Source organism: Ctenocephalides felis, unplaced genomic scaffold (genome assembly GCF_003426905.1).
Source record: "Ctenocephalides felis isolate EL2017-DRISC unplaced genomic scaffold, ASM342690v1 CF-g0.4_SCAFFOLD_01886, whole genome shotgun sequence".
NCBI lineage: Eukaryota > Metazoa > Arthropoda > Insecta > Siphonaptera > Pulicidae > Ctenocephalides > Ctenocephalides felis.
The window spans coordinates 183,731,125-183,750,262 of NW_020538040.1; the positions used below are offsets into that span (position 1 = coordinate 183,731,125).

Here is a 19,138-nt window from a genome sequence, read left to right on the forward strand (position 1 = left end):
TGTTACAACTTACCACCGTGATTATTTTCTCGACTGTTTAATGATGGTACGGGTAGTAGTTCTAGGAATGTCTTAAGGCACGATGCCATGCACCCCACTGTTAGTTTTATATTATAAGTGGTGTAGTAAAGACTCGCTATCAGTTCTTTTGGATGTTGATCAATTTGTGCATTTGTATTTAAGGGCTTCCCTTAATTTTTCAATGATTGTGAGAGTATCGGTTGAATCAACCATTGATGAATCAACCATGTCGGGAATATCTTGGCACGATCTTAATAGTGCTTATAGTAACATTTTGACCATCATAAGTGTGACCTTGCCGTAACCAAGAATTTAAACTTAATATTTCAAATATACTTCATTATAATTCACGGTTCATTTCAAATACCAATACCACATAACAATTATCAATTCTTTCCGATATATGTCATTGTAATTGATCCGACAATTATTATTATCTGAACAGTGCCGCCGTCGCCGCCCGCCTTGCTGGCGACCAGCTCCAGCCAGAGCAGTGTCCAGCTGCAGTGGAAGATGGGAGAGAGGCGGCGCCCCCGTTCGCGGATATCTCTTGTCGTACAAGAAGGAATTCGCAGACTGGGAAGAGATCACGATAGACAGAAGAGCCATTCACATGTACTAGAAGGATTGCAATGCGGCACCAAGTACCAGTTTACGCTGGCAGGTAAACTAGGAGCTGAGGTCTATTTTCAGACTACACAATTCAGAGTACCATACTGAGTAATAAATTACTCTCAGGCAATTTATACTAATAAAGTCACAAAAATGTTCAAAATTTTCGAAAAGAAATCAAAACACAAAGTAAAATCTGATTTTTCAAAAAAGTCAATTTTTTTCAAAAATTTTAAAATTTCTTAAAAAACTAATTTTTTAACTTCCCGTAGGGCAAGTTATAGTAATCGCAAAAAATCTAAAATGATTTTTTTTATATATCTTTACGTTTCAGAGGCTTTTTGAATATGGGGCAAAAAGTGCCAAAACGGTAACTCAGTTTTTAAAAGAACGGAGCGTTCGATTTGAATAATTCAAAAAACATTTTGCTTGTATTAACAAAGATAAAGAACTGATCAAATTTTCATGACGTCAAAAATGATCATTAGACATATGCACATCAAATTATCAGGTATTTTATAGAGATTTTACCAATAAGTATAAATTTGTTCACATTCCTATGAGTTCCGTACCAATGCTTATCCGTTAGACGGCAATTGCTTTGAAAAAAGTTCAGAATTTCCAAAATATGTCAAAACAAAGTAATTTTTTGTCAAATTTATAGTTTCTCATAAATCTAAATTGTTTGAAGTGAATTGTTCTCAACAATGTTAATCTTTTTAAAAAAAAAAAAAAAAAAAACGTACGGGAAGTTTTAGCAATTTGCCTTAAGGCACGATGTTATGCACCCCACTAGTTAATATTTATATTTATTATTTATTTCAGAGAACTATTTTTTTACAAAAGGGCGTTCGAATTGCATTATTCGTCGGTTCAAAATTGTCTCTGCACTTTTATTCAACTATGCAATATTAGTGAATTTTATAAAAGCAACCTTGAATATTTAATTTCTATTGTGTTCTATTATGTAATATTTGCAAACGGATATAATTTTATATTGTGCGTAGTAATAGCAACAATAAAATAATTAATTTATTTTATTTTATTGGCCTCGGCATTCGGCATTTAGCCACTTACATTATATCTGTAATATTCAAAGTATTTTTACATACTCTTTTTAACCATGTTGCATAGATTTTATTTTGATTCTTCAAAATCTTTATTTTTATATGTGCATATTAGTTTTTATGAATAATTTTTAACTTCCCGTAGGGTAAGTTATAGTAATCGCAAAAAAATCGAAAATGAAAATTTTTATATATCTTTACGTTTCAGAGGTTTCTGAACATTTTGGCATACCTTAGAAAAATGGATGTATGTGTGTGTGTGTGTGTGTGTGTGTGTGGGTGTGGGTGTGTGTGCGTGTGGTATGTATGTGCGGATACAAATTTTCGTCGACGATTTCGGGAACACGGATCAACCGATTTGAATAATTCAAAAAACATTCGATTCGTATTGATAAGGAGACGTGCTGATTAGTTTTTGGCGAAGGCAGGTCTAGCCGTTCCGGAGATACGGGGCAAAAAGTGCCGAAAACGGTAACTCAGTTTTAAGAGAACGGAGCGTCCGATTTTAATAATCAAAAAACATTTTACTTGTATTGACAAGGTAAAGAATTGATCATATTTTCATAAAGGCAGGTCTAGCGGTTTCGGAGATCTAACGAAAAAAGTAAAAAAAATGCCATTTGGCGGTCAAAAATGATCATTAGACATATGCACATCAAATTTTCAGATATTTTATAGAGATTTTAACAACAGTATAAATTTTGTTTATTTTCCTATGGGCCGTATCAATGTTTACCCGTTAGACAGCGACGCCGCGCTTACGCGCTTTATATTTTGTCTCTATGCAGTTAAAGCAGCACGATTGCTTTGAAAAACAAGTTCAGATCTTCCAAAATATGTCAAAATAAAGAAAACAATTTTTTCAAAACAAAAAAAATTTAAAAAAAAATTTTTTTTTAAAAAATTAAAAAAAAAATTTTTTTTTCAAAAAAAAGTAATTTTTTGTCCAATTTATAGTTTCTCAAAAATCTTATTTTTTCGAAGTAAATTTTTTTCAAAAATGTTAATCGTTTTTAAAAAAAATAATAATTTTTGGTAGGGAAGTTTCAGCAATTTGCCTTAAGGCACGATGCCCTAATGCCTTAAGACAGAATTCCACTTACAGCTAGTTTTATTCACTGTTATGGCATTCGATCTCGGTACTTTATTAAAGCAACCCATACTCGGGTTGGTATAATATTTCTAGAGTAAAACAATTTTAATAAAACTAATTCAATAAAAAAAAGTTCACAAAAAATGCATAACATGCACCATTGCACGTTTTATTTGTTTTCAATTACATATGGCTAAATATAAAAAAGAAAAAAGTACAAATCACCTAGATAAGGTCAAAGTTATTCTCCTACCTTATTCCAAAACCGTTGCGCGCCACTTCAGCCCAACATAAAAAAATTAACATTGCGATGTGGCCTCTGTACTCCCAAGCGCATTTTACGATCGTCTCTTCGTATCATTAAAAGAAACAATTTAACGGTGACAATGAAACTTAGTTAATAATTAAACTGGTATGGGGAAATAATAAACTAGTCGTGTATGGCAATGAATTTCAAGACAATTTGCTAGGCGGATAAGGAGGTTAATGAATTAGTGATATGTACATCTGGTAATTGATTTTGTGATTGAGATTGAGAGTGAGACAAAATTGCTAGCTAGGCTGGTGCTAAAAATCACTGAATAAAAATTAAAACTAGCTGTAATGGAATTCTGTCTTAAGGCAATTAAGGCATCGTGCCTTATGGCAAATTGCTAGAACTTCCCGTACCAAAAATTATTATTTTTTTAAAAACGATTAACATTTTTGAAAAAAATTACTTCGAAAAAATTAGATATTTGAAAAACTATAAATTTGACAAAAAGTTTTTTTTTTTTGATAACAAAATTTTTTTGGAAAGAAAAAAGTGTTTTCTTCATTTTGACATATTTTGGAAATTTGAACTTTTTTTAAAGCAATCGTACTGCTTGAACTGCATAGAGACGAAATGTCAAAGCGCGCGTAACGCATAAGCATTGGTACGGAACCCATAGAATGTAAAAAAAATATACTTATTGTTGAAATCTCTATAAAATATCTGATAATTTGATGAGCATATGTCTAATGATCATTTTAACCGCCAAATGGCTTTTTTTTTACTTTTTTCATTAGATCTCCGAAACCGCTAGACCTGCCTTTGTGAAAATTGATCAATTCTTGTCAATACAAGTAAAATTGTTTTTTGAATTATTCAAATCGGACGCTCCGTTCTCTTAAAAACTGAGTTTTTGGCACTTTGCCTCATATCTTCGGAACGGCTAGACCTGTCAAAATCTAATCAGCACGTTTCCTTATCAATACGAATCGAATGTTTTCGAATCATTCAAATCGCTTCATCCGTGTTCCCGAAATCGTCCGAACACACATACACACGCACACACATACACACACACATACACACGCACATACACACACACATACATTCATTTTTTTCTAACGTATGCCAAAATATTCAGAACCTCTGAAACGCAAAGATATATAAAAATTTTAATTTTCGATTTTTTTGCGATTACTATAACTTACCCTACGGGAAGTTTAAAAAAAAATCTAAGGTTCTCTATAAGTTGAAATAAATAATTTTAACATTCAATGTTTATATGATAAAAATAAAAAATATGAGACAAGGCTTCAGATGGTTTTGTTTATTATCTTTGCGTGCTTGTGAACATTCTTTACGTTTTAGAGGTTTTTGAACATTTTGGCATACCTTAGAAAAATGATGTATGTTGTGTGTGTGCGTTCGGATACATATTTTTGTCGACTATTTTGTGAACACGGATCAACCGATTCGAATATTTCAAAAACATTCGATTGATCATATTGATAAATAGACGTGCGGATTAGAATTTGGCAAACAGGTCCAGCCATTATGGTGACTCAGTTTTTTAGAGAACGCAGCGTCCGATTTGAATGATTCGGAAAGTTTCAGCAACTTTTACGACTAGTTTATAAATTAACTTTATAAAATTTAATACTTTAATTTTTTTTTCATTCCATTTCAGCGTTCAATAAAATCGGAAGCGGCAACGCCAGCCCGGTGGAGGTGCCCGTACAAAAGGCAACAAGCCGATATCGCCCAGAAAGCAGCACCTGATAAGGCCGAACACCACCTCGGCGACTCTCGAGTTGGCCGCGTGGCAAGACGGCGGATGTCCGATCATGTATTTCACGGTGAGCAATTTGCCTTTTATTTGCTTTGTGTACACAATACATGATATCAAGTTTGTTGAATCAACACGTTCACTGACATCGGGGGTAATAATAGTCACTCGACCGACGGCGGATAAGATATATCATTTCAAGAAACATGGATTGTGACGAATTATTAATGATAACATTGCTGCTACTTTATACAAACATCTCTATATCACGGTCTATCATTTCTGTATCATCAGACGATTCGACTCAGTCAGAACATTTTTTTGTCTTTTTTTATTTTTTTAATAACAATCAGAACATTAGTTATATTCTATGAGCTATTTGGTTGACAATCATAAAATATAATATATATAGTCGTTACCTCAATGGGTATATACTATATACTAGAGATGGTTAACTCACTCCGGAGTTATAACTCCGATGCAACTCCTCCCTCGGAATGAATCCGAGTGGAGTTGTCTCGCCGGATTTGTCATATCCGACTTCCTAACTGGTACTAAATCTGCTACTGCATTTTGCTTTGGGAAGGAAGCTTTTGCTTTCTCGTCTCACAGGCAGTTTATGACCTTTTAGGTATACGGTTTTTTTTTTTTCAGAAAATACAAAAATATTACATCAAAGATACAGAACAATGAAATTGTGTTCAAGTGTGAATAGCTCTAATTATATAATTGTGTAAAAGTAATAATATGCAAATCGAACTACCCGATATAATATTAATTCTCGAATGGAAATGGCAGAAGAAAAAATTAGAAAGCAGAAGTATTATTATTTGTGAAAAATTTTACGATAAATGTTTTGCTTTTATTTCAAAGTTTACTACAATATTTTTATATAAAATTAATCAAAAAAATCAATTATTTCTCTCAACGGTTCATCAATGTCCTCCATTGATTGTATGACTCATTCTATAAGTTTCAAAGATTACTTGAATATATTATCGAAATAATGGAAAATGTGTAAGGCAGTTAACTTGTTAAATGTAGTGGGCATATGCATGAAACCCGTTGCCGAGCCGCGTGCCCTGTTGTGTTCATAAAACTAAGAATGCGCTTAGGTATCATGGTATTATAACCCGCGAGGTAATGAGTATTTTATCGCATTGTCTTCGGGGTCATAGTTCTTAAGTTAATCATTTGATATAAAATATATGAAATGTGACAATATTAAATGCTGAATGCTTTTCAAACTAGCGGCATTGAATTAGACCTGACTCGACAGACGTTGTCCTGTATCCACAATTATACTGTGAAATGCAAATCATTTTGGATCCACCCAAAATAATTGTTTCAATAATGTTAATTGGTTAAATTCAATTTTTCTTACTAATAATTTAATTTACATTATTACTTACATTCATATTATAAGTGAATTAATATGTCAAATCCCGTTTATATATGCACTATTCAATCAACGATAAACTAACTAAATATTCGATATCCAATGCTAAACAAATTAATTTCTGACACTTCTAAGTAATTTTTTGAATAAGTATTATTTGCATTTTAGAATAATTTAGTAAAGTAAGACTGCATTAGTTAAAAAAATTGATATATCAAACTGAGTCATGTTTCATCTGCCAAACTTATACTGTCTCTCACATTATTTTATTTTTTGGCACATCTCAGCTGCTTTTCGGCAATAATATTATCACATTACATTTTCCTCACTCATAATCATGATTATATTATATTTTGATATTGTCTAGACTCATAGTGAATTGAAATTTTTGGCAGATGACAGTTCTCATTTGTTAAAATATTTTCAATGTCGAACAATGATATGTTATTTTTTGTAATCTTTTTCATTTATTTTTACACTAATACTATAGTTTTATGATCATTCACAACTTAAAAATTCCTCTTAACAAACTTCAAACAGATTTATCAAAATTTGAATAACCGTGTAGGAGGAGTTTTCAGGAGGACTTATTTATTATTCATGTTACCACGCTGACTTTTGTTATTGAAAATGAGCGATGAATCCTTTGGGTACAAAAGCTCAATGCTATGAAGATCGCTGTCTTCATGGCCAATACAATAATATGAAAATACGTATGAACAAAATATAAGTTTTTTTTAATGTTTGGAACAGCAATCAGAACTTAGGAAGTTCTATGAACTATTTGGACAACATTTTTTAATCTTTTTGCATTATTTAGAAAGCAACCCTTATATATGTTTTATCAGATTTTTTCTAATAGCAATGATACTTTTTACAAGGCAAGGTCTTCAAATCATAGCAAATATTATTTCTACATCAGAAGCAATGTTTTTAGGTGTATGATGTCACATATACAATATTCTAAATATATCTTCTTCCTTTCCTCAGGTGCAATATAAGCGTCATTCGCACAGCAGCGACTGGATATTAGTATCGAATATATATCGCCTCAGGCTCACTTCCCGATCGTGGACCTGGCGCACTCGACGGGTTACGACCTCAGGGTCACGGCCCACAACAACGCGGGCGCCACGCAGGCCGAATACTTCTTCGAGACTCTGCAACCGGATAAATGTAATAATTATATTTATGTAATATTATATAATTCACCTTAGAATAATTATCTAGTCTTCAGAGGAAGGACAAGACATTATTTAGATTTTTTTATAGTATGTATGTCTAGTATATAATTGTATTACAATCTGAAGATATACGAGGACGTTGTGCAGGCCTAAAATCTGTTTTTGAGAATTTGAATGGTAAATGCACAACTAAATACACTTATCTGTCTAAAAAAACATAAATAAATAGGGGGTGTCCACTAATTAGGTGATCGCTTTTTAAGGATTTTGGAACTTCCTCTTATTTGGTGACCTGCGGTGATATTTCACCGCAATGATTTTCATTTATTTTTTTTAATTCTGTTTCTTTTTAATTCAGGTAAAAAATAAATACACGTGATATCTTACTAGACTCCCTCCTCCTTTGTGAATTTTGAGATTTTTGAGCACGACCTAATTAATTGACTCATATTAAATAACTAATTAAAAAAGTGTCCTCATATATAATATATTCATAATATTTCGTTAAATAAACTTTTTTTTGCATATATTTATTATAGATATTTTTATAATTTAAATTAATAGAAGTTAATTATTAGAGTTGGTACTTGCATGCGATCTGCAAGATTTAATATTAGATCTCATTATCTTATTATTTAGTAATGTTTCTTCACATTTTGTTTAAATTTTTGTCATTATAAATATTAACTTCCCGTAGAATAAGTTATAGTTATCGCAAAAAAATCGAAAATGAAAATTTTTATATATCTTTAAGTTTTAGTGGTTTCTGAACATTTTGACATACCATAGAAAAATGGATGAATGTGTGTGTGTATGTGTGTGTTTGTGGATACAAATTTTCGTCGACGATTTTAGGAACACGGATCAGCCGATTTGAATCATTCAAAAAACATTCGATTCGTATTGATAACGAGACGTGCTGACTAGTTTTTGGCAAAGATACGGGGTGAAAAGTGCCAAAACGGTTTCGGAGATGTAGTAAAAAGAATTAAAAAAATGCCATTTGGCGGTTTTTGGATTTGAAAGTGTGAAAGCAGTACGATTGCTTTAAAAAGAAGTTCAAAATATTTCAAAATAAAAAAAAAACCTTTTGTTCAAGTTTTTTTTCCCAAAAAAGTCTTTTTATTTCAAAAATGTAGAATTTCTCAAAAATCTAATTTTTTCAAAGTTAAAAAAATAATTTAATCTTTTAAAAAAAAAAAAAAAAATTGGTACGGGAAGTTCCAGCAATTTGCCTTTCAGGCACGATGCCATACACCGCTAGTTATACTTTTGCTCAAAAAAAAAACGACACATTCACTCTGATTTCAACCATTAAACGAAATGAGAAATGCACGAAATCTCTCAAAATATTTTTATATAATATTATCAAACACAAAAATATCTTACATTTAATATTCTTCAAAAATTCACTTTCCGTTTCTATAATTTACATAATCTAGATCATTTGTAAAGATTTACTCTTTGACCGACTGGCAATAATTAACAGTTATTAAATATGTAAGAATAATTAGCACTTTTGCTAATTTTGTAATTGAACGAAATTAGATCATTGTGTAAAGCATACAAAAGAACACTTTTTTGCAGACGGAATTATTTTTAATTCTATTGTGTGCGAACAAAATTTTAAAAAAATGTCTGCCGTTTATAAATAGAATTATGGAACTTGTGCAGTATTACATCAAGAATTTTACTCAACAAATTACGAAACGATATGAGAATTTTGAAGTTTATAGAAGAGTACACGTTAATTTTTGTGATAAAAAAAATCTTGGATATTTACTATTAAATATTAAAATTATGACTATGTTTTTTTTTATTTTCAGTGCATTCGGATGCCGATGGGATTTCGCCAGACACGTCTCAAGATGAAAGAAACATTTATCTAGACGCAAGTGTCCTTGCTCCTACGATAGTCTCAATAATCATTGTTTTACTTGCAATGATTGGTGTGGCTATTTGCTTAAAATTCAGTAAGTCTATAAAAAAATATAGAATTTTTTACTTATTCTGATTATAAGACTTAATCCAAAAAACATGAGTTGTTTTCGTTGTCCTTTTCATCATGTGAAGGAAAAAGCAGCGTTTTTACATTATTTTACCTATTAAGGGGTATTCTGGCTTAGAGTTTGTAAAAAGCAATTTAATTCAAGAATTTTTTTGATATATTCTAAGTTAACTATTTGAAAATATGTGCATAAGAGGATTTATCAAAAATTTAAATTATTTTCGAAGATATAGCTGTTTGACCACGACAATCCTTCTCTATTTCTTTTCTCCGCAAAACTTTAACTCTTTGCAGTCCGTTGTCGCTTTATTTGCGCCACTTTACTATTGAAATATTGGATTCATGGAGTGCAAAGGGTTAAATACGGTTTTTTTTCGAAACTGTCTTTTTTGATACGATACCCACGATTTCTCACTTCTACTAGACCGAATTACTTGAAATTTTTTCAGAGTCTCGTTTATAGACCGATTTTTACTATTTTTTTTAAAAATTGAGAATATCAAAAAAGTTGTGAAAAAAAATTTTTTGTTTTTCAGCACTTCTTTCAATATTTTCGAAGATGCAACCTATTTCAGAACACTTTCGATTATTGCTTTTCGACAACGTTCAGTTCCATTCATTGGTTTCAACTGTTTATTACTGTTTAGACACCGAAAGATCAATAGTGATCATCGTTCTTCGATTTCTTATTGCGAAGTTCAACAAGAGTTTGAAATGATATTAAGCATTTATTTATTGAGTATTGCATGTATTCTGTTCATCCCGAATAAACTTGTTCTGATGACTAATCGCCGATATTTGTGCTGACCTTTACCGATCTCTTAAGTATGTAAAAACAATCATAAGGTTGCGGTGTTAACTGCCGCATCGCAATTAAATTACACAATAATTCGATGCTGATTTCTAATTGCATTACATTACATTAATTCTTATCATTGATGAAGGCTATTCGGCATTCATTTAATTGTATGATTGTATGAATTTTCAGATGCCCGTCGGCTGAACATGCGTCGTGGTAGCCAAGGACTTTCCCGACCGCATATCACGGTTAACGACAAGGAAATGGTCGCCCAGAGGGAACAATACTATTCGGCGGTCAGGAAGCCCCCTCGCCCAGAGCCCCTGCAGGGACACAACGCCTTGGAAAGGATACCGGAGTAAGTGGGGGAGGAAAATATCTCTATTTTTAACTTCAGAATAGGGTTACACCAGAAATCCGGTTATTGGTTTTTATGTCGTTTCAAGTCATTCTGAATCGTTTGACATAACCAATGATGCATAGCATCGTGCTTTAAGGCAACTTAACGGAATTTTTTTAATTTTTATGAAATTTTAAGAAAATAACATTGTTATGAAAATTTGGATCTTTTTGATAAAAATCGACTTTTGAGTCGGTCAATCCATACTGTTGAAAATGTAGAGCGCATATGTTAGAACTATATAAGTGAACCCAAAGAAATTGGAACAAAGTTTGTACTTATTGTAAAAAATAATAATTATTTGTAATTTAATGGTGCATATGTTTTAATTCTCATTTTTGACCGCGCATTGCTTTTTTTAAACCTTTTCTGGACCTGTCTTCAAAAAAATATGATTCTTCATTCTCATTAACACAACAGAGTGAAATTTTTTTACTTTCGTATGGTAAGTATAGTATCGCAAAAATTTGAAAAGAATTTTTTTATAATCTTTACGTTTCAGAGGTTTCTGAACATTTTGGCATACCTTAGAAAAAAATAGATGTATGTGTATGTGCGTGTGTATGTGTGCGAATACAAATTTTCGTCGACGATTTTGCGAACACGGATCAACCGATTTGAATAATTCAAATAACTTTCGATTATTGATAAGGAGACGTGCTGATTAGTTTTTGGCAAAAGCATGTCTAGCCGTTTCGGAGATACAGAGCTAAAAGTGCCAGAAATGGTTTTTAAGTTTTTGAGATAACGGAGAGTCCGATTTAAATAATTGAAAAAACATTTTACTTGTATTTACGAAATGAACAACCGGTGAAATTTTTGTAAGGGCAAGTCCAGCGTCTTCGGAGATCCAATAAAAAAGTGAAAAATAATGCCATTTGGCTGTCAAAAGTAAACATTAGACATATTATGTACATTGTATTATCAGATATTTTATAAAGATTATATTTTGTAAAAATTTTGTGTACATTTCCGTACAAATGTTTACATGTTAGATGCTACGCGGCGCTTACGCGCTTTGATATTTAGACTCCAAATCAGCTATGCAGCGCGATTGCTTAAAAAAATATTCAAAATTTTCAAAAAAATCAATATATAAAAAATCTAAATTTTTAAAAAAGTCAATTTTTTTCAAAAATTTCAAAATTTCTTCAAAATCTAATTTTTTCAAAGTTTTTTTAATAATTTAGTTTATGGTACGTGAAGTTCCAGCAAATTACCTTAAGGCACGATGTCATGCACTACTGAATCATTCAGATCGGACGCTCCATTCTCTCAAAAACTGAAATGCCATATTTTGCACATTTTTCTTTTCGAAACGGCTGGACTTGCCTTTACAAAAACCAAATCAGCATGTCTCCCATCTATTAAAACTGAATGTTTTTTGAATTATTCAAATGGGCTTATCCGTGCTCGTAGACAGATATTCATTTTTCTAAAGTATGCCAAAAAATTCAAAAAACCTTGAAACATAAAGATATACAAAAATTTTCATTTTTATTTTTTTGCTATTACTATAACATACCCTACGGGAAGTTTAAAAAGTGAAAAATTCATGAGTGTGTGTATGTATGGGAGCCAAATTTTTATTTCCTTCGATGTTTTCTCAAAAACGCAGTGCTTCTTCTTACAATCGCACTTATCTACGTTTATTTTTTTAAAATAGATGAAGATAAGTTTTTGAAAATTAAAAAAGAACTATTTTCTGTACAATTGCCATTTTTATAAAATGAAAGTGTCTAGAATAGTTTTATCGTTTTTCATAAATTTGCCGATAGCGAAACAGCTCGCATTAATCTTTAGTAAATACTCACTTATATTGAATTTCATATGGATAAAAAAAGAAAAAATTATCACTATTGATAATATTATGAAGATATTCAAGGGCGATAAATTTCATGAAACATTGACCCCAAACACATATATTATGCAATAATTCAAAATTAAATTTGTACGCAAAAGTTGTATAGTGAGTGTCGCATGAAGTTGCCTTAGGGTCAATTTTATTTTATCCTTTTTCATTTGAACATCTCGTGAGGTAGTGGCAAAGAACGTTAGGTTCGATTCTACCCTCGGCAGTCTCGGTATCAAGCAGTATAATACTAGATTTTCACTTGACATTTTTTTTTTATTCATAGGTATTCAGAGGACATTTATCCGTACGCAACATTCCACTTACCAGAGCAAGAGAACATGTCTGCGAATTCGATGCGATCATGCGTTTACGATTCGAGGGACACAATATCGACGAAACAGGTAATTTGTTTAAAAAAAATTACGATGTAGCCTTAGTGCACATCTAGCAAATATAAAAAACATAGAGAATAAATAACAATCACGATTAATTGTGCAGACTTAATAAATTTCAGTTTTTATCTGTTTCTAGTGTATGAACGACTATAATAAGACCTTCAGATTTGTATTATAATTAATTTGTTATATTTTTTCGATAGATTCGTCGAGCTTCTTCCGGAATGGGATCTCGATCGAAATCGAAATCTTTCAAAGGCGAAACTGAAGAGTATGACAGCTTGGGTTCCGACAGCGATACTCCGAGCGGGGAACAAGGTAAAACTTTATATTTTCAGAGTGTCCCAGAACTCACGACAAGTCGAAGCTGGGTGACAGTAATTATTTTAAGTTATTATTTTTTTACTCATTTTTATTATAAACTATCAAGCATATTTTCGTTATAAAATCCTGACTAAATGTGCCAACTTTTGATAAACTGATCAACACAAATAGCACTTGCCGAATTCATAGTTCAACAAAAAGTCTTAATACCTAAAAAGTTGAGGCAATTGTGTAATGATATTTGAAGGTGGTCCTAAAAATGTTATTTTCGATTAAGGATCCAAAACTTAAATGGAAATAAAATTAACAACATAACTGTAAAATGGTCACATTTTCACCAAAGCTCTAGGTTGCATCTGAAAGATCATAACTTTCAAACTACGTGAGGTCATTTTTTTAACTCTACGGGATGGATTTGATCATAACTGTTATGAAAAAATAGAAAAAGATATCTCAAGTAGTTTGAAAATTATGAGCTTTTTAAGTGCAACCTAGAGCTTTGGTGAAAATGTGACCATTTTACGTTTAAATATGCGGTTTATTTTTATTAATAATTTATTCATTTAAGTTGTGGATCCACAATCGAAAATAACCACCGTTAGTCAAAAATCATTACACAATTGCTCCAAGTTTTTAAGAATGACTACTATTTGTTGACCCATGAATTTAAAATTTTAAAAATCGATCAATTTTGAAAGCTCTTTCTTAAAAAAATGCAACAAAGTGTGTTGGCAAGTTTCATCAAAAGTTGGCGCACATATTCACGATTGTAAAATAGTGAAATACTTGATAGGTTTATAATAAACAAATGAGTAAAAAAAAACCTAAAACCTCGGTTCGGCTTGACGTTGAGTTCTGGGACACCCTGTAAATATATGTACTACAATATTATATTCTATAATATTTTCTATTACCGTAAAATTGTATTTGTAATTTGATTTTAATCAAAGACGTCAAAATCGATTGCATCTACGTTTTCGTATGTAATATTTGTCGTACAATTTTTATCTTTATTTGAATTTTATGCTCTACATAAAACCGTTTATAATATGTCGTTGATTATTTCGATATCAGGCGATAAGTTACGTTTATTGATTTTATTTGTAAACTAACAAATTGAATAAATTGAACAAATGAAATGTACGATAGCAAATAATGTTATCGATAAATCAAAGAATTCTAATAGTTATAACCGGTTATCAAACTGTTTCGAAAATCATTCAAAAAACATACAACAAAATGATACGACATAATTATAGCATTTAATATATAGTCACTATATTACATGATAAGATCTAATTGTTTAAGTTTTTCTAGATAGCTATTGTTATTTATGATTGCTAATTTTTTTAAATAAAAGCCTACTTTTTTCTGCAAAACACTATTTAAGTTTTAATCTAATTATTTAATTTTCCTTTTTTTCAACGAATTAGATAAAACAATTGCGCATAGTTTTTTATGCAATCATTCAATCTTGACTTGATGAGTCAATTTAGCTCATTTGCAAAATAAACAAAAACTACGACGTAATATAAAACTAAATGCAAACGTCATTATAATTGCAAATTGATTATTGCTGATATTACTTAATACGTTTGTATGAGAATATTTTGTCATTGAGACTCGTTTTCGAAGAAATTTATGAAATGAAAATTTGTTGAAGGATTACGAAATCTTGTATTAACTCTCTGTATCTTGTTGACTTGATAATTGACCCTTTACTTTAAAATTATGATATATTAGGTATTTTTTAATTTTAAGTTCCAGCAATTTGCCTTAAGGCACGATGCCATACACCACTAGTTTATTTCTTATTCATCAACCTTCTCGATTATTCAAATCTCATCATATAGACTAAGTAGCAATCAAGTTCTTAGCATGCAATTAGTAACTGATTAATTACGCTTTTAATTTGAATCGATTATTGAATATTGAATAACTAATTATCTATTAATATAATAATTTGTTATTAAAATATATAATTTATATGAAATTGATATTTCAGCCCGCGGTTATAGCCCGAGAGTGCGGTCGTCGGAGAAAGAAAGACGATCGTATGTGCAGCGACCGGTTCATCATAGTAAGTTAGTATTATTCTTTGAAAACTAATGTAAATATTGCATGTTCAATATTAGATGCTTAATGTTTGATGTTTGATGTACAGAACGATAACTAATAACGAATAATAATGGTTTCAAGTAACCTATAGAGCTATTCTGTGGAGATATTTATCAACGCTAATCGAAAGCGTATACAGCTATTAGAAGCCGAGAGAGATTCAGAATTTTGTGAAACCAAGACCAACAGGTCTGCGGAAAATAGATTTTTTCGTAAAAACATTGATACAGAACAACAATGTCGTTAACTGAATTTAAAAGTTCACGAAATCAAAAAATTATTCATGGACATTAAAATTCTTATTTCATAGCCTATAATCAATCTTTATAATTAAATAGACCGCACGATTTGAAGAAATTAATATATTTCAAACAAATCTATAAATGCAATTCATTTTTTAAAACTTTCATTAATTTTTATAATTAAACCACTTCTCGTAGGCCTATAATATTTTAAACTGTTCTGTTTTACTATCAACTTCATCACCAGGCGAAGTTGCATCAAAATCCCAGAAGACTAAACCTGATATTCTCCTTGTTAGTATATATTTTGTATAAATCGTATGATACATTGTTGGAAAATCAGAAATCTTGAATAAATTAATTTTAGTTTATATTTATATGCAAAATAAAATATCAAGACTTTTATCTGAAGTAATTGAATTGTATATGCATTATTAAGAGTATACATTATAAATCGATTTTAACGATAATATGACTTGTAAGTTTTTTCGATTTGATAAATAATGCACTACTACGTGTAAGGTCCTTATAGATGGCAACCCAAATGGTTGTCCTATCTCTATGCGATAAATTTATTATTACAATTGAATTAATTACAATTATTATTGAAGCATCAAATAAGGCAACGTCTATTAATTACGTGAGGCTTTCAGGGAGAGCGAGGGTATAACAAAAAATTACCTTGAAGAGAGAGGGGTCTAGTAAGATATCACGTGTATCTATTTTTGAACCAATTTTCAAAAAGAACAAAAATTTTGAGTTTTTTTTGAATTCGGAAAATTTGTTCAGAAAATTTTACGTAACCAAAAATACACGTGATTTTTTAATGGGAAGAGGAAGGTAATTCTAAATATTACGACGTACCACCAAGAGGCAAAAATCCCTAAAAAATTGATCACATGATTAATGGACGCCCCCTAAGGCTATTGCCCCAACTGCTAAATATTTTCAAGTGAAAACCGATGTCACTACTGCTTGACATCAGACTGTCCGAGTGGACATGGACCGACCATGCTCATCCACTAATCCTCGGTAGCCTTAGTCATAATACAATAATCGTACTGATATTTGCACGCATTTGCATAAGCTGCTCTTGAATATTCTTTTATTAGATAAATCGAATTATGTAATGATGACAGTTATTATGTGGCAAATCAAATGAAATACAAATACAATGCATGTATTTACTGCTCTTTTGCTACTGTCACGGAATGTAATAATGTAATAATGTTGTGAAACGTGATGCGTTTAGTAATGACCATGATACATCTTATAGGTGCCCTGTTTCACAATCGAGAAACAAACATATCAGCAGATCCAATTACTGAAGACTCGACAATAGAAATTAGCAGAGTTAGGTAAGATAATTTAATAGTATCTTGATGTGGTCATTTTGTTTTGTACTGCTTGTTTGATGTCGAAAAATGTTAGTTTTTGGCATAATTTGTACATAAATGTATATGCAACTTTTTATTTCTTATGCATTCAAATACGTGTTATCATCAGGCATCTCCATTATTGAAAACACACCATGTAGATTTTTTTTGATTGATTATTTGATCGAATTGATTGATTTGATTAATCATTGCCTTCATTTATTGATATTCTGGTATTTCTATAATTTCATATATTTATACAATCAACCCTCCAACAGCACGGTATGTGCGTACCGTGTAATATGGGAACGTGCTATACTTGGATTTATGATAGAAGCTGGCATGTTGATGTAAAGATTAAAAATTTGTTAAAAAGCTCACCATAATATCTTTTACAACATTTATAGTTGTCCCAAAGGTTTCTATGGACTTTTGAACGAAAACCGTGTTATAGGATTATCGTGTTATCCGAGAGCTATCGCAATTTCAGTTTCGTGCAGTATGAAAACCGCGTTTTCAGAGTACTGTGTCAACGGAGGGTTGACTGTGTAGGATAAAACCATCAGTAGCTCAAAATCAAGTAAAGTATAGACATTTTTAGTGATACTATTTTAAAGTAGAAGGCAAAAGACGTGTTACCAGCTATCATTTTAATACTTGCGACGTTGATATCGGGAGATAATAATAATCGAAAATGTATCAAAAGTACTTTTGTTGGTAGTTTTCATTGGTTTTGAGCTCTTTTGTTTAGTTTATGATACCTCAATATAATTTTTAGGTATACGTTTTTTAAATGTTTTGTTATTTGTAAGTTAGATTCAACAGTTTTATTTATAGAACTTCTATAAAAGCTAACGTGTGAGTAGGGTAAAAAGGACCAACTAAACCTTTATTTTGGCCAATAAGAAATAGTATATAAATAAGTAAATTAAATTAAAAAAATCAATTTTACAAGAGGAAATTAAATTTATTATTCGACCTCTGCTGATGATTTTTTTTTTTTTGAAATACCAGATCAAGGTTATATACAAAAAAATATCTGTAAAAAATGTTCCCATAAAATACGTGTTTTACGTTGGTTAAATAATGTAACTATTATGTTCTAAAAGCCCTTTGAACTTTAAAAAAATACTTTGGATCTGTTTGCCTCCTGGCTATCCCTTCTTATCCCATCCATGGGACAAAAAGAGACAGATGACAAGTTTTAGAAACAAAGTAAAAAAGACATATTTCTGTAATTAGGAATTTCCTGTGAATTTTACTGAACATAGTTTAATGGTTGTTTGTTCGATACATGATGTGTGTTGTCATGTAGTTCATTTAGTTTTTAAACAGTATTATTACTAAAAGTCAGATTGGACCTTTGTGCTTGGCCCTACCCTATATAATTTTCAATCAGTAATAATTTTCGTGTGGTCTACCGTCTTGGATCTAGTAATTTCCAGTTATAAATTTTCTTTAAAAGTTAAAAATGTCATTTGAAACAATTTGTTATAGATACACAAAAATGTTCAAATGTTACACACAAATGTTCAAATTGCTATTTAAGGGGGCGTCCATTAATCGCGTGATCGATTTTTTAAGGATTTTTAGAATCCTCTCCCTTTGTGATAATAATATGATGATTTAAAATTACCCTCCTTTTCCCACCAAGCATCAAGTGTATTACGAGAAAATTGTAAAATTCTTGATTTTTTTTTTTAAATGTTTGGATTTAAAAAAAAACTCAGGTAAAAAATAAATACACGTACTTACTATACCTCTCCCTTCCCCGTGATTAATGGACGCCCCCTAATTTACTTTTTCTAGTAAAACAACAAAATTATTGCTGATCAAAAAAAGTGGCACAACCGTACCCAGCCTCCCCTATATGTATATTTGCGGTCTGCGGTTTTATAAATTGGGATTGTTGTTGGGTTATTATTTGTCGTTGCTTGTTTTATGATATACCTACCTAGGTATGTTATACATCAATCAGTGAGAATGCAATTGCACTCGAATGTACATATGTATATCTTTGTTCAGGCACGCGCTGAACTATCACTTGTCAGTTCGCATGCACCGTTCGCGTTCGCATTCACGCGATCTAGTATGTAGTCTAGTAGTATATACCTACATAGTTCTGTAATATTGAAAGTTTTGTTCGGATCGCAAAGAAATCGTTCCGGAGTTGACGAGCTGGCTATCTACAGAAAGGAATGCAAAC

At 31.2% G+C, this 19,138-nt stretch overlaps 1 pseudogene; it reads left to right on the top strand.

The window, feature by feature from the left end:
* LOC113376357 overlaps window positions 1-16,918 on the top strand; it is a 222,190-nt pseudogene extending 205,272 nt beyond the window's left edge.
* The last annotated feature ends 2,220 nt before the right edge of the window (window positions 16,919-19,138 follow it).